Raw genomic sequence first — 12,160 nt, forward strand, 5'->3', positions numbered from 1 at the left:
AACCTGTCAAAATAAAAGTACGGTTTAACATGTAACAGAACTATATTCGTCTTGTATTACTTTTGTACAGTATAATGTAAGTGTTTATATATTCCTATTTAAATAATTGACATGAAAAAATATATATGATAAAAAAATAAATATTACAACAAGATTAACCACTTAATTGTAGAAAAAATACTACAATTATTTTTCTAACTTTTTTAACTGATAATTTTTCTTCCATGTATTAATTTTAACAGTAAACCTGTTTGCCAAAAAATAAAAGGGTTTATTTTTCAATTGATTAAAAATGAATAAATGTTTATGCTTTCATCTGATTATCAGAAAAATTAAAACACACAAGAATTTCTGAAAAAAGCTAAAGATTGTAGGGCCCTATTGTTCGAAATGTTGAAATAGAGAGTTTTGGACTTTTTCACTGAAACAAATGTTTGCGTTATTACACAAAGTAGGCTAAAGTACCGGAAAAAAGGAACGTTTGCTACTGGCCCCCGGCACCGCCCCTCCAAAGCTGTAACCCTAGGGGAAACACTGCTTTCAATGTATATAAATAATAATATATTATAATATTATTATAAAAAATTTTTTATTTAATGCCAATGATGGCATTATAATAATACCCCCCCCCCCCCAAAAAAAAAAAAAATACAAAATAAAAAAATTAAATTAAATTTAATTAAATTAAATTAAATTAAATTTTTACGGGCAATATTTCAACATCTATACTTTTGGTAAACCCAAAAAGAAATACAAGAAAAAATAAAATAAAATAATAAAATAATTTATTTACAATAAGAAGAAATACCTAAATAAAATTAAATAAAATTAAATTAATTAAGAATTAGTTTTTATTATTATTATTTAATACCGTTGATTGCATTATAAGATGTTTTTAATTTTGTTATCAATAGGCTGATAATTATTTATGGCTAATAATAACCGATTTACGGGCAATACAACATCTATACCTTTGGTATACCCAAAATAAAAATGAATAAATAAATAAATAAAATAATTTATTCACAATAAGATCATAACCATGCTTTTAGAAAATATATATTTTTAATACCATTGATTAAATTATTTATTTATTATTATTTATGGCTAATAAATGGTTACTATTATTTTGGTATAGCCTAATATTATATATATATATATATATATATATATATATATATATATATATATATATATATGTGTGTGTGTGTGTGTGTGTGTGTGTGTGTGTGTGTGTGTGTGTGTGTGTGTGTGTGTGTGTGTGTGTGTGTGTGTGTGTGACCCTGGACCACAAAACCAGTCATAAGGTTAAATTTCACAAAACTGAGATTTATACATCATATGAAAGCTCAATAAATAAGCTTTCTATTGATGTATGGTTTGTTAGGATAGGACAATATTTGACTGAGATACATCTATTTGAAATCAGAAATCTGAGGATGCAAAAAAATCAAAAAGACTGAGAAAATCACCTTTAAAGTTGTCCAAATTAGGTTCTTAACAATGCATATTACTAATCAAAAATTACATTTTGATATGTTTACAGTAGGAATTTTACAAAAAATCTTCATGGAACATGATCTTTACTTAATTTCTTAATGATTTTTGGCATAAAAGAAAAATCTAAAATTTTGACCCATGCAATGTATTTTTGGCTATTGCTACAAATATACCCCAGCGACTTAAGACTGGTTTTGTGGTCCAGGGTCACATATATATATATATATATATATATATATATTAGGGCTGTCAAAATTAACGCGTTAATAGCGCGTTAACGCAAATTCATTTTAACGGCACTAATTTTATTAACGCGCGATTAACCCACTACCTAGCCCATAGTTAAAGAAATGGATGCACAATGCTGCCAACCTAGCGAAAAGTGTCTAGCAACAATACATAAACACATAATTGGACAAACCTAATATAGTTTCTGAGGCTCTTCGGTTTTGCTGAACGTGCGTGAGGTCTTCCAATGCGCGCGCACCTCCCTCTCTTTATATCTGCGTCTGCTCTGTTCAGCGAGCGGCAGTGGAGCAGCGCTTTCAGTTAAAACTGATGTTATGTTCATTCCAGTGCTTGAAGTGGGCCGGTACGCAGGTACTTCTGTATTTTATCCTTTTGCGTACGTGCACTTTTTCGTGCGTACCAGCACTTCTGCCATATTTAATGAATGCAAGCGGAGTCGGGCTACATTAGGATTGGTGCTCTGGGGTTGATGCGTAAAGCCACATACGAGTATGCACGTGAAAACGGCGATATCATATGCACGCTAAAGTTAATTTCAGCTTATTAATAGCACGCCAAATAGAAACAGAAAGTCGTGCTAGTGCGCATTTTCATGAGACCAGGCTCTCCAATCAGTACATTATAACCAAAACAATACATTAAAACATAAAAGAAGCAGGTTTTTGGGATCACATAACTTTAAATGGGTAAACTCCTAAAAAGTCAAAGGATCCTGAAGGCATTCAAAAAGGAAATTAAAAACAACGATAATAATGCAGAGAATAGTGACTTATGTCCAGATGCCGGTAAATGATTCTTTTCAGTGATAGAATCATGATCATAATTCAGGATTTTTTTCAGTTATTATTTCATATTACTTTGGTTTTCTGATAACAGAAATATTAAATCAAAACAATGGAAATAGTTTTGTTGAGAACTTGGCTGCATCAAATGACAGTATGTGGGCACAGAGAGGCAAACAAATGTAATAATAAATGTAGATTTTCCATGTTCAGAAGCAGTGAGCTGCCCTGTCCTGCAAATAATATAAACAAGCTTGTGGAAGTAAATTGCTCAGTGCAAAGAAAGAGAAGCAATGGGAACCTGGTGTTTCTATGTTCTTTTTTCATGTGTCTAATAGACATGAACAAGTTATTTGAAAAACATCTATGACATTTGAAACAAGTTAGTCTTCATGCGCTATGTCAAGTATGGTTTCACTGATAATAAACACATATTTGCTTAAAGCATCCATATTTGTCCATGCCAATGTTGATTAGAGTATTAAAAACTTTAAAAAGTATTAATTTAAGGTACATTTAGAACAGATAAAAATGTGCGATTAATCGCGAGTTAACTCATGACAACCATGCGATTAATCGCGATTAAAAAAAATTAATCGATTGACAGCCCTAATATATATATATATATATATATATATATATTATACTGTTGATTGCATTTTAAGGTGTTTTTAATTTTGTTATCGATAAGCTGATAATTATTTATGGCTAATAACTGGTTTACAGGCAATATTACAACATCTATACATTTGGAATAAAATAAAATAAAAACATGAATAATTTATTCACAATAAGATTAATACCATGTGTTTAGAAATTTTTTTATTTAATACCATCGATTGGTGTTTATTCAATAGCATAAATAACATTAATAAATAATTAACTATAAGATCAATAACGTGTTTAAAAATTATATTTCAAATTTCATTGTTGATGGCTTTATAATGTGTTTTTAATTTGGTTATCGATAGGCTGATTATTTATGGCTAATAACCAGTAAATGGGCAATAATAAAATATCTATACTTTGGGTATACCATGTCATTGTTTCAAATAACTTTTGTAAAAAATAAAATGTGAAAATATGGGTAAAATAATGTTTCATCATCATTCTGTGTAACTGATATATTTATGTAAATCTACAAAATACAACATGATTTAAAAACTTTCTTCTTGCTGATAAGTGGGTAATACATAGTGGTTTGAAGGATAGTGACAAATATTGGTAAAGATTTAAAATGACTGTGATCCTTAAACAGAGTCTTTTATTATAATATATACTTATACATTATAATACTTATAATGATTCTGGTACTAAATATGCCTGACAAAATTTTCATATACAAACTACACTGAATGACTTTTTTTCTGTAAATGATGGCAAAAATATATGATAGTCATTGTTTTTTGCTCAGATAAATCAATACATAATTACAGTTCAATTTAACAGGATGCATTCTAATGGACTTGAAACCACCTTTTTGTCTCTGACTCATATAAGCATATCAGGTTTTTGCTGCAGCTCATCTACAGTAATTATTTAAAGCAGTCATATGTGACCCTGGACCACAAAACCAGTCTTAAGTCGCTGGGGTATATTTGTAGCAATATCCAAAAATACTTTGCATGGGTCAAAATTATAGATATTTCTTTTCTGCCAAAAAACATTAGGAAATTAAGTAAAGATCATGTTCCATGAAGATTTTTTGTAAAATTCCTACTGTAAATATATCAAAATGTAATTTTTGATTAGTAATATGCATTGTTAAGAACTTAATTTGGACAACTTTACAGGTGATTTTCTCAGTATTTTGATTTTTTTGCACCCTCAGATTCCAGATTTTCAAATAGATGTATCTCGGACAAATATTGTCCTATCCTAACAAACCATACATCAATAGAAAGTTTATTTATTGAGCTTTCATATGATGTATACATCTCAGTTTTGTAAAATGTAACCTTATGACTGGTTTTGTGGTCCAGGGTCACATATACTGTCAGCTGTCTCACTCAGCACCTCAGGAAGTCATATGTCTTCCCAAACAATCTTGAGAAATAACAACATAAGCAATTATTAATGTTCAACCACGGACACTCTGTGAAGAACAAGTGCTTAGCATCCCATCAGATAAAATCATATTTTGCCAAATGAGGTCTGCTGTTGCTTGGGGACAAATGATTCCATCTATAAATTCCTGTGACTCGGAAGGTGTACAACAGCAGCATCCACAACAAACTGTTTGTTTTATGAATAACATGCATAAAATATGCTCCAGATAACTGCTTCTTCTTGTGACCCAAGGCTTAACCAAACACCATTTGGGCCTGCCAACAAATGCTTTCTTTGATGAAGAAAAGTTTTGAAGAATAGCATTTATTTCAAACAAATCTTTTGTACTGTTTGAATTTCTTGGAAAAACAAAAAACATCAATTTTGTGAGAACATCAATACCTGCAGAATTTATTTTTTCCTCCAGCAAAATTGTTTTGTCTGTCACAGATGTAGGTGCACATCAAATTGTCTTCCTAAATCCTAGCGCTCACTTTCGTTTCGCAAACCACGCACGATTTTTCTCTCTCGCTTTCTTTGACAGCTTCTCATGTGAGATACAAGTCTGGATGATCAATCTAGCGAGGTCACTGATGCAAGCCATTTTGTAAAGCTGTCTCATTCTTATAGCCGAGCACCCTGGAAACCAAATCTACTGCTGATTCCAAAGTGATATCAAGAGCTATTTGAGCTTTAAACAGATCAACAAAAAAAAAAAGTTGGTGAACTGTGCAAACCCCAAAACCTTACACTTCCATGCTATACGCAGTCGTGAATTCTTACTGCCATCATATAATTTTTTTTTTTACCACCATTATGACTCTCTGAGGCAGCTGATGATGCTAAGGATGAATCGTAAAGAGAGGTATGAAACATGAGTACAAGGAGTTCAGAAGCTTTGCACTCATCCCACAGGTCCTAGTAAACAACCCACCTGTCACTCAAACACGACCTTTGGGTTCAAGTGGCGCGGGGTCAGGATGCTTTGTTGGCTCTGGTTTTCTTGCTGTATAATTTCATCAGACGGTCATATCTGGGGGAAAAGTGGGAGAGAGGCTGAGATGGCTCAGGGTCAAGAGTTTATGCTTCAGGAGGGCCCCTGTCCACTGCCTCGCAATGAATCTTATGACACGGAGCTTACGTTACACGGTCATAGCTCTGGACTTGTCTGGAAATGCTACACTGAATTTATATGAAATACAGTACATTATTATTTGTGACAATAATGTTAAGGCGTCTTGTTATAACATCTGCTGTTTGGGGAAAATGTATTTGTTGAGAAGTGCTATTCAAATAAATGTAATGTAATGTAATGTAATGTAAATATTATAAATACATTCTAGAAATACTGTTAAAAAAAATAATATCAATGTGATCTCATGATAATTCATATGTATTTTTTGTAAAATGTGGTATTTTAAAAAAATACAATACTGATGTATTTACAGCATCTAAACAAACAATACTGACATACTTCAGCATTTTAATGTACAATACTGACATATTTCCACCATTTTAACGTAAAATACAGAAATATTTACAGCATCCAAACACAATACTGACGCATTTTCAGCATTTACGTATTTTCAGCTTTTTAATGTACAATACTGACATATTTTCAGCATCTAAATGTAAAATACTGAAGTATTTTCAGCATCTAAATGTACAACACTGACATATTTTTAGCATTTTATCATTCAATACTGACATATTTTCAGCATCTAAACGTACAATACTGAGGTATTTTCAGCATCCAAACGTACAATACTGACGTATTTTCAGCATTTACGTATTTTCAGCTTTTTAACGTACAATACTGAAGTACTTTCAGCATCTAAATGTACAACACTGGCATATTTTTAGCATTTTATTGTTCAATACTGACATATTTTCAGCATCTAAACGTACAATACTGAGGTATTTTCAGCATCCAAACATACAAAACTGACGTATTTTCAGCATCCAAACACAATACTGACGTATTTTCAGCTTTTTAACGTACAATACTGACATATTTTCAGCATCTAAACGTACAATACTGACGTATTTTCAGCATCCAAACACAATACTGACATATTTTCAGCATCCAAACACAATACTGACGTATTTTCAGCATTTACGCATTTTCAGCTTTTTAATGTACAATACTGACGTATTTTCAGCATCTAAATGTACAATACTGATGTATTTTCAGCATCTAAATGTACAACACTGAGATATTTTTTGCATTTTATCGTTCAATACTGACGTATTTTCAGCATCCAAACACAATACTGACGTATTTTCAGCAATTACGTATTTTCAGCTTTTTAACGAATACTGACGTATTTTCAGCATCTAAATGTACAACACTGACATATTTTTACCATTTTATAATTCGATACTGACATATTTTCAGCATCTAAATGTACAACACTGACGTATTTTCAGCATCTAAATGTACAACACTGACATATTTTTTAGCATTTTATCGTTCAATACTGACATATTTTCAGCATTTAAACGTACAATACTGATGTATTTTCAGCATTTAAATGTACAATACTGATATATTTTCAGCATCTAAACATACAATACTGATGTGTTTTCCACATTTTAACGTACAATACTGATGTGTTTTCCGCATTTTAACATACAATACTGACCTATTTTCAGCAACTAAATGTACAATACTGACTTATTTTCAGCATCTAAACGTACAATAGTGACATTTTTAGCATCTAAACGTACATTACTTACATATTTTCAGCATTTTAACGTACAATACTGACCTATTTTCAGCATCTAAGGGTACAACACACGTATTTTCAGCATTTTATGGTTCAATACTGAATTATTTACAGCATCTGAGCGTACAATAGTGACATATTTTCAGCATTTTATGGTTCAATACTGACTTATTTACAGCATCTGAGCGTACAATACTGACATATTTTCAGCATTTTATGGCTCAATACTGACTTATTTACAGCATCTGAACGTACAATACTGACATATTTTCAGCATTTTATGGTTCAATACTGACTTATTTTCAGCATCTAAACTTACAATAGTGACATTTTTAGCATTTAAACGTACAATAGTGACATTTTTAGCATCTAAACGTACATTACTTACATATTTTCAGCATCTAAGGGTATAACACACGTATTTTCAGCATTTTATGGTTCAATACTGACTTATTTACAGCATCTGAGCGTACAATACTGACATATTTTCAGCATTTTATGGTTCAATACTGACATATTTACAGCATCTGAGCGTACAATACTGACATATTTTTAGCATTTTATGGTTCAATACTGACTTATTTACAGCATCTGAGCGTACAATACTGACATATTTTCAGCATTTTATGGTTCAATACTGACTTATTTACAGCATCTGAGCATACAATACTGACATATTTTCAGCATTTAATGGATCAACACTGACTTATTTACAGCATCTGAGCGTACAATACTGACATATTTTCAGCATTTTATGGTTCAATACTGACTTATTTACAGCATCTGAGCATACAATACTGACATATTTTCAGCATTTAATGGATCAATACTGACTTATTTACAGCATCTAAACGTACAATAGTGACATTTTTAGCATCTAAACGTACATTACTTACATATTTTCAGCATTTTAACGTACAATACTGACGTATTTTCAGCATCTAAGGGTACAACACGTATTTTCAGCATTTTATGGTTCAATACTGACTTATTTACAGCATCTGAGCGTACAATACTGACATATTTTCAGCATTTTATGGTTCAATACTGACTTATTTACAGCATCTGAGCGTACAATACTGACATATTTTTAGCATTTTATGGTTCAATACTGACTTATTTACAGCATCTGAGCGTACAATACTGACATATTTTCAGCATTTTATGGTTCAATACTGACTTATTTACAGCATCTGAGCATACAACACTGACATATTTTCAGCATTTAATGGATCAATACTGACTTATTTACAGCATCTGAGCGTACAATACTGACATATTTTCAGCATTTTATGGTTCAATACTGACTTATTTACAGCATCTGAACGTACAATACTGACATATTTTCAGCATTTTATGGTTCAATACTGACTTATTTTCAGCATCTAAATGTACAATAGTGACATTTTTAGCATCTAAACGTACATTACTTACATATTTTCAGCATTTTAACGTACAATACTGACGTATTTTCAGCATCTAAGGGTACAACACGTATTTTCAGCATTTTATGGTTCAATACTGACTTATTTACAGCATCTGAGCGTACAATACTGACATATTTTCAGCATTTTATGGTTCAATACTGACTTATTTACAGCATCTGAGCGTACAATACTGACATATTTTCAGCATTTTATGGTTCAATACTGACTTATTTACAGCATCTGAGCGTACAATACTGACATATTTTTAGCATTTTATGGTTCAATACTGACTTATTTACAGCATCTGAGCATACAATACTGACATATTTTCAGCATTTAATGGATCAATACTGACTTATTTTCAGCATCTGAGCATACAATACTGACATATTTTCAGCATTTAATGGATCAATACTGACTTATTTACACCATCTGAGCGTACAATACTGACATATTTTCAGCATTTTATGGTTCAATACTGACTTATTTACAGCATCTGAACGTACAATACTGACATATTTTCAGCATTTTATGGTTCAATACTGACTTATTTACAGCATCTGAGCATACAATACTGACATATTTTCAGCATTTAATGGATCAATACTGACTTATTTACAGCATCTAAACGTACAATAGTGACATTTTTAGCATCTAAACGTACATTACTTACATATTTTCAGCATTTTAACGTACAATACTGACGTATTTTCAGCATCTAAGGGTACAACACGTATTTTCAGCATTTTATGGTTCAATACTGACTTATTTACAGCATCTGAGCGTACAATACTGACATATTTTCAGCATTTTATGGTTCAATACTGACTTATTTACAGCATCTGAGCGTACAATACTGACATATTTTTAGCATTTTATGGTTCAATACTGACTTATTTACAGCATCTGAGCGTACAATACTGACATATTTTCAGCATTTTATGGTTCAATACTGACTTATTTACAGCATCTGAGCATACAATACTGACATATTTTCAGCATTTAATGGATCAATACTGACTTATTTACAGCATCTGAGCGTACAATACTGACATATTTTCAGCATTTTATGGTTCAATACTGACTTATTTACAGCATCTGAACGTACAATACTGACATATTTTCAGCATTTTATGGTTCAATACTGACTTATTTTCAGCATCTAAATGTACAATAGTGACATTTTTAGCATCTAAACGTACATTACTTACATATTTTCAGCATTTTAACGTACAATACTGACATATTTTCAGCATCTAAGGGTACAACACGTATTTTCAGCATTTTATGGTTCAATACTGACTTATTTACAGCATCTGAGCGTACAATACTGACATATTTTCAGCATTTTATGGTTCAATACTGACTTATTTACAGCATCTAAGCGTACAATACTGACATATTTTCAGCATTTTATGGTTCAATACTGACTTATTTACAGCATCTGAGCGTACAATACTGACATATTTTTAGCATTTTATGGTTCAATACTGACTTATTTACAGCATCTGAGCATACAATACTGACATATTTTCAGTATTTAATGGATCAATACTGACTTATTTTCAGCATCTGAGCATACAATACTGACATATTTTCAGCATTTAATGGATCAATACTGACTTATTTACACCATCTGAGCGTACAATACTGACATATTTTCAGCATTTTATGGTTCAATACTGACTTATTTACAGCATCTGAACGTACAATACTGACATATTTTCAGCATTTTATGGTTCAATACTGACTTATTTACAGCATCTGAGCATACAATACTGACATATTTTCAGCATTTAATGGATCAATACTGACTTATTTACAGCATCTAAACATACAATAGTGACATTTTTAGCATCTAAACGTACATTACTTACATATTTTCAGCATTTTAACGTACAATACTGACGTATTTTCAGCATCTAAGGGTACAACACGTATTTTCAGCATTTTATGGTTCAATACTGACTTATTTACAGCATCTGAGCGTACAATACTGACATATTTTCAGCATTTTATGGTTCAATACTGACTTATTTACAGCATCTGAGCGTACAATACTGACATATTTTTAGCATTTTATGGTTCAATACTGACTTATTTACAGCATCTGAGCGTACAATACTGACATATTTTCAGCATTTTATGGTTCAATACTGACTTATTTACAGCATCTGAGCGTACAATACTGACATATTTTCAGCATTTAATGGATCAATACTGACTTATTTACAGCATCTGAGCGTACAATACTGACATATTTTCAGCATTTTATGGTTCAATACTGACTTATTTACAGCATCTGAACGTACAATACTGACATATTTTCAGCATTTTATGGATCAATACTGACTTATTTTCAGCATCTAAATGTACAATAGTGACATTTTTAGCATCTAAACGTACATTACTTACATATTTTCAGCATTTTAACGTACAATACTGACGTATTTTCAGCATCTAAGGGTACAACACGTATTTTCAGCATTTTATGGTTCAATACTGACTTATTTACAGCATCTGAGCGTACAATACTGACATATTTTCAGCATTTTATGGTTCAATACTGACTTATTTACAGCATCTGAGCATACAATACTGACATATTTTCAGCATTTTATGGTTCAATACTGACTTATTTACAGCATCTGAGCGTACAATACTGACATATTTTTAGCATTTTATGGTTCAATACTGACTTATTTACAGCATCTGAGCATACAATACTGACATATTTTTAGCATTTAATGGATCAATACTGACTTATTTACAGCATCTGAGCGTACAATACTGACATATTTTCAGCATTTTGACGTACAATACTGATGCATTTTCTTCATCTAGATGTACATTACTTACATATTTTCAGCATTTTAACATACAATACTGACGTATTTTCAGCATCTAAACGTACAACACTGACATTTTCAGCATTTTATGGTTCAATACTGACTTATTTTCAGCATCTGAACGTACAATACTGACATATTTTCAGCATTTTATGGTTCAATACTGACTTATTTACAGCATCTGAGCGTAAAATACTGACATATTTTCAGGATTTTGACGTACAATACTGATGCATTTTCTTCATCTAAATGTACATTACTTACATATTTTCAGCATTTTAATGTACAATACTGATGTATTTTCAGCATCTAAATGTACAACACTGACATACAGTATTTTCAGCATTTTAACTTACAATACTGACGTATTTTTAGCAATTTAACATACAATAGTTAGGTATTGACGACACCTAAAACAAATTATTTACATATGAACAATTTTACAGACTTATAACTGAATCCTTATGAATACTGAAATCGTGGCATTAATTTTATTGTTTTTGTATTTAGTTTTTAAAATTTGTTTTTAATTTCAATGTTAAATTGTTTACTTGTTTAGGTAATACGAAATAACA

This window comes from Garra rufa, chromosome 15 (assembly GCF_049309525.1).
Source record: "Garra rufa chromosome 15, GarRuf1.0, whole genome shotgun sequence".
Classification (NCBI taxonomy): Eukaryota; Metazoa; Chordata; class Actinopteri; order Cypriniformes; family Cyprinidae; genus Garra; species Garra rufa.